The sequence below is a fragment of the Humulus lupulus genome, chromosome 7 (assembly GCF_963169125.1).
Source record: "Humulus lupulus chromosome 7, drHumLupu1.1, whole genome shotgun sequence".
Lineage (NCBI taxonomy): Eukaryota > Viridiplantae > Streptophyta > Magnoliopsida > Rosales > Cannabaceae > Humulus > Humulus lupulus.
This window is the reverse complement of record NC_084799.1, coordinates 33,905,208-33,910,995: the sequence shown is the minus strand read 5'-3', so window position 1 is coordinate 33,910,995 and position 5,788 is coordinate 33,905,208. Positions and strand designations below refer to the sequence as shown.

Below are 5,788 nucleotides of genomic sequence, written 5' to 3'. Positions count from 1 at the left end.
ATTTTGTTTCAAGGTTTATATTGGTCTTACAAGTCTTCAAGGTATTTCCACACTCTAGTTCATTGGTAATATTTTATTTAAGTTCTCATAGTCTTCTACTCAGCCTTCTAACCTTATTCTTATTCTTGGTTAGGAAATCCAAGTTCTTAAGCACAAGGTTTTTGGTAAGTATATTTTGATAGTATAGTTCCTTCTTCACTTTCATCCCTTTCCTTCAATATACTCACCATATTATAAATGGTTTCTAGGAGTGTTCTAAGGTCCCAAATCAGTTCCCATATCCCGGTTATTTTGGTAAGGAAAATAGGATAGGATTTATGTGTTATATGCTTTTATATGTTATCTTATGATTTTATGTTACGCAATATGTTATGATAAGTATGATTGTAGACTTGGGCATATGACCCACATGACTAACAAGCCCCAAATAGATTATGGGCATATGACTTGCTTAGCTAGCAAGACCCCACTAATCTAATGGGCATATGACTTGTTTAGTTTATGGGACCCCAAGTAATAATGGCCATTATAGTATGTATGTGACATAAGTATTATAGTATGTTTTATGTTACCTTATGAATTTTATGTATATGGTTATATGTTAGATTTTCCTTGCTGGGCATTAGGCTCACTCCTTTTTGTTTATATGTGCAGGAAAATAGTTTTAGTGGCGGGTAAGGTTCTTGGCAGCTTGGGGAATGTGTATTGAGGCGGAATGGATTCAAAGAGCCGAGAGTTTCGATTCGAGGATGTAGTTTTTGTTCTTATGGTTTTTATATGTATTTTTCCGCATTTTATTATGTAATCTCTTTTTAAATTATCATTATGTCATGTTTTGGTTTTAAAACAATGGGATCCCATATCCTAACTTAAACTTTATGTAAGTTTGACCCTTTGTTTTTTTCAAAGTTTTAATAAAGTTATGATCTTATCACTTGTAAGTGTTATTAAGAATTAGTGTTTATGTATAGTTTTCGTTAATGGTCCAAAAGTCTAGAGTAGTTGGGTCATTACATATTTTCTTTCAAAAACCGAAGCATAACTTTGTGGTGATTAGTGTGGAATGCAATAGCTTCAACCCATTTAGACACATAATCAACTCCAACAAGAATATAAAGATTACCAAAAGAGTTAGGAAATGGTCTCATAAAATCAATGCCCCAAACATCAAATATGTCAATAATAAGAATAGGATTTAAAGGCATCATGTTTCTTTTAGTTAAACTTCCTAACTTTTGGCAACGTTCACAAGCTTTACAATAAACATATGTATCATGAAAGATAGTAGGCCAATAAAAACCACATTGTAAAACTTTAGCAGTTGTTTTCTTACCACTAAAATGTCCTCCACATGCATGATCGTGACAAAAAGATATGATTTTAGATTGGTCACAATTTGGAATGCATCTTCTAATTATTTGATCAAGGCAGTATTTAAATAAGTAAGGATCATCCCAAATAAAGTTTTTCACCTCAGAATAAAATTTAGATTTATCATGCTTAGACCAATGAGATGGTATTTCTTTAGTGACCAAATATTTAACAATATCAGCATACCAAGGCAATGAAGAAACATGCATCAATTGTTCATCAGGAAAAGTTTCAGTGATAGGAGTGGAGTCATGTATAGTTTCAACAACTAGTCTAGATAAATGATCAGCAACATTTTCAGATCACTTTTTATCACGTATTTCTAGGTCAAATTCTTATAAAAGTAGGATCTAACGGATCAAATGAGACTTAGCATCTTTTTTCGACAAGAGATATTTTAATGCAGCATGATCAGAATAGACAATAATTTTAGATCCTAACAGATAAGACCTAAATTTTTCTAATGCAAAAACAACAACAAGCAATTCTTTCTTGGTTGTGGAATAATTTAATTGAGCATCATTTAAAGTTTTCCTAGCATAGTAAATTACATGAGGTATTTTTTCAAGTCTTTGTCCTAAGACAGCACCTATAGCATAATCAGAAGCATCACACATTATTTCAAAAGGTATTTTCCAATCAGGAGGTCGAATAATGGGTGCACTAGTCAACACATTTTTTAATTTTTCAAAGGCAACATGGCAATTATTATCAAAGACAAAAGCATTTTCTTTTCCAAGTAAATGGCATAAAGGCTGAGAAATTTTGCTAAAGTCTTTTATAAATCTTCTATAGAAACCAGCATGGCCTAAGAATGATCTAATTTCTTTCACAGATTTAGGTGGGGGGAAGTTTTGAAATAAGATCAACTTTAGCTTTATCAACTTATATTCCCTCATATGAGATTACATGACCTAAAACAATTCCTTTTTTAACCATAAAATGACATTTTTCCCAGTTAAGTACAAGGTTTTTCTCTTTGCAACGAATTAAAACAAGTGAAAGATGGTGCAAACATTCATCAATGGAGGAACCAAACACAGAAAAATCATCCATAAACACTTCAAGAAATCTTTCAACCATGTCAGAAAAAATTGAAATCATACACCTTTGAAAAGTTGCAGGTGCATTGCATAATCCAAAAGGCATGCGACGATAGGCAAAAGTTCTGAAAGGGCATGTAAAAGTAGTCTTTTCTTGATCTTTTAGGGAAATGGGGATTTAATTATATCCCGAATACCCATCAAGAAAGCAATAATATGCATGGCCAACTAAACGTTCAAGCATTTGATTAATAAAGGGTAATGGAAAATGATCTTTTCTAGTAACATTATTCAGCTTTCTATAGTCTATGCACACTGTCCACCCCGTTTGTACTCTAGTATGGATTAATTCATTTTTCTCATTTTCAACAACTGTGATCCCAGACTTCTTAGGCACAACTTGAACTGGACTAACCCATTGACTATCAGAAATAGGGTAAATGATACCTACGTCTAATAATTTTATGACCTCTTCTCTAACTACTTCTTTCATATTTGGATTTAGCCTTCTTTGACATTCCCGAGAGGTTTTAGCATTCTCTTCTAGATGGATTCTATGCATACATATGGATGGGCTAAATCCTTTAATGTCTCCAATGGTCCAACCTATGGCATATTTATGTTTTCTAAGGACATCTAACAATTTATCTTCTTGTTCTTTATCTAAGGCGGATGCTATGATAACAGGTAAGGTTTCAGACTCTCCTAGAAAAGCATATTTTAAATTTTCTGGCAAAGGTTTAAGGTCTAACTTTGGAGACCCGGAAATTGATTGAACGTGATCTAAGGGTGAAAAATGTTCAACTTTGGTTTCATTTAAGGGTATAGACTCTAGCAAAGAATTCACATTATCATTAGAATCATCAACATGCAAGTTCATACCAAAGTATTTTTCACAAAAATCAAGTAAGTCATTTCCATCATCTTCACAAATACTATCTATCATGTTAACTTCATGCACTTCCTCACACTCAATAAATTTAGCAACATTAAAAATATTCAATTCAACAGTCATATTTCCAAAAGATAATTTCAAAATACCATTACGACAATTAATGATTGCATTAGATGTTGCTAAGAATGGTCTACTTAAAATGATAGGAATTTGAGCATGCACATTTTCCACAGGTTGAGTATCAAGAACAATGAAGTCAACAGGAAAATAAAATTTATCAACTTTTATCAAAACATCCTCTATAATGCCTCTAGGAATTTTTACAGAACGATCGGCTAATTGAAGAGTTATAGAAGTAGGTTTTAGTTCACCAAGACCAAGTTTCTTATAAACAGAATAAGGCAATAAATTCACACTAGCACCCAAATCAAGTAAAGTCTTGTTAATAAAATGATCACCAATAATGCATGAAATTGTGGGACACCCAGGATCTTTATATTTAACAAGACTCTTATATTGAATAATAGAACTAGCTTATTCAGTTAAAAATGCATTTTTAGGAACATTAGTGTTTCTTTTAACAGTACGAAGATCCTTTAAAAATTTAGAGTAGGCATAAATTTGTTTAATGGCGTCTAAGAAAGGGATATTGATACTAACTTGTTTAATAGCTTCTAAGATGTCATTATATTGGCCACCTTTTTTAATTGGAAGTAATCTTTGTGTGAATGGGGATTTTGGAATGCAAGGATGGATTGGAGTTTCCTTGTTTGAATAGTCATTGGCATTAGAACTAGAAGGCTGACTCTTTTCTTTTTCTTTTTCTTTTTCTTTTTCTTTTTCAACCTCGGGTATGCAATTGGGTTTGACAATGTTCTTTCCGGACCTAAGAGTTGAAATTGATTTGACTTCTCCATTATGACTAGACTTTCCTATCTCATATTGACCTTTTGGATTAGGGATAGGTTGACTAGGGAATGTTCCTTTTTCTCTATCAGCTAAAGCAGTAGCGAGTTGTCCTACTTGTGTCTCGATTTTGGTAATTTATTGAGATTGATTTTGTAGGATTTGTTGAGTGGATTGCATAAATTGTTGTAAAGTATCTTCTAAGGAAGGTTTCCTTTGTTGAGGATATGGTTGATTTTGTGGGGCATGAGTTTGGTTTTGCGTATTGTATTGGTGCCCTTAATTCATTTGAGGTTGGTTTTGTCTCCAGGAAAAGTTTGGATGGTTTCTCCAATTTGGATTATAAGTGGATGAAAATGGGCTATCATTTGGTTTCCTATAAGCATGAAGAGCATTGGCCTCCTCAGAAAAGGCTTCTTGGTAGGAAGGACGTAATTGGGCATTATGGCAAGGACTAGAACATATAGAACAAACATCTTTTCTTGGTTGTATTGGAGAATTTATAGTTTGGCTTATGGCTAAAGCTTCTACTTTTCTCGCTAATTTGTCTAAGGATAAGTCTAATTCATTTTTTAATTCATACCTTCCTCCTCTTTTTGGTGAATTAGTTTACCTAGACCTAGGATCAAAATAATTCCATTGTTGTGAATTGACAAATAAATCTTCAAGGGCATCCCAAGCCTCTTGTCCTTGAAATTTTAAAAAAATTCTGGTATGCATAGATTGAATCATTTGATGATTAGAGGGAGTCAAACCATCATAAAAATATTTTACAAGTCTCCATTTTTCAAAACCATGATGAGGATATTTTAATAATAAATCTTTAAATCTTTCCCAATATTCATAAAACTCTTCATTATCTTTTTGAAAAAACTCAGAGATTTCTCTCCTTAGACTATTAGTTTTAGACATAGGAAAAAAATTCAGCAAGAATTCATTATAAAGTTGATCTCATGTATGTGGGAAGGGAATTTAACCAAGCTTTTGATTTGTCTTTTAATGAAAAATGGAATAGTCTTAGTTTGACCGACACTTCAGAAAAATTTTGAAATTTAAATGTTGAGCAAATTTCTAAGAAATCTTTGACATGCATGTAAGGATCCTCTCTATCTAACCCATAAAAAGATGGCAACAATTGAATGATTGATGGTTTAAGCTCAAAATGAGTAGCAAAATTTGTAGGAAAAACAATACATGAAGGAGTATTAGATGAAATAGGTGCACAATATTCAAGCAAAGTTTTTTCAGGCACAACATTTTCATCAACAGGATTAGCAATTGGCTCCATGATGCTCAAATTTTTGCTAACACTTTCAATCTCAAACAAAGATAAACGTGTTTTTACTAATCGATTTTTAGAGTTACGTTCCTAATGATGCATACAATTTTCACAAAGCAATAGAGATAATCTCAAACAAACAATTTTCTGATGTGGAAGATCAATAAAAACCGCAACCACAGAGCATACTTAGAATTTTTTTTTAGAGACAACAATATAATTTTTATGGTTCACTTGTCCCCAAGCCTATTTGATTCCACTTACTCGCACAGTACTAAAAACTCCCCGAGGTTA

The 5,788-nt window shown here is 32.6% G+C and overlaps 1 non-coding gene across 1 annotated transcript; it reads left to right on the top strand.

Annotated features, from left to right (window-relative positions):
- Positions 1 to 5,005: 5,005 nt before the first annotated feature.
- LOC133793051 (small nucleolar RNA R71) lies at positions 5,006 to 5,112 on the top strand. Its single transcript, XR_009874514.1, has one exon. It is a non-coding gene; the product is annotated as a small nucleolar RNA R71 (small nucleolar RNA).
- Positions 5,113 to 5,788: the final 676 nt, after the last annotated feature.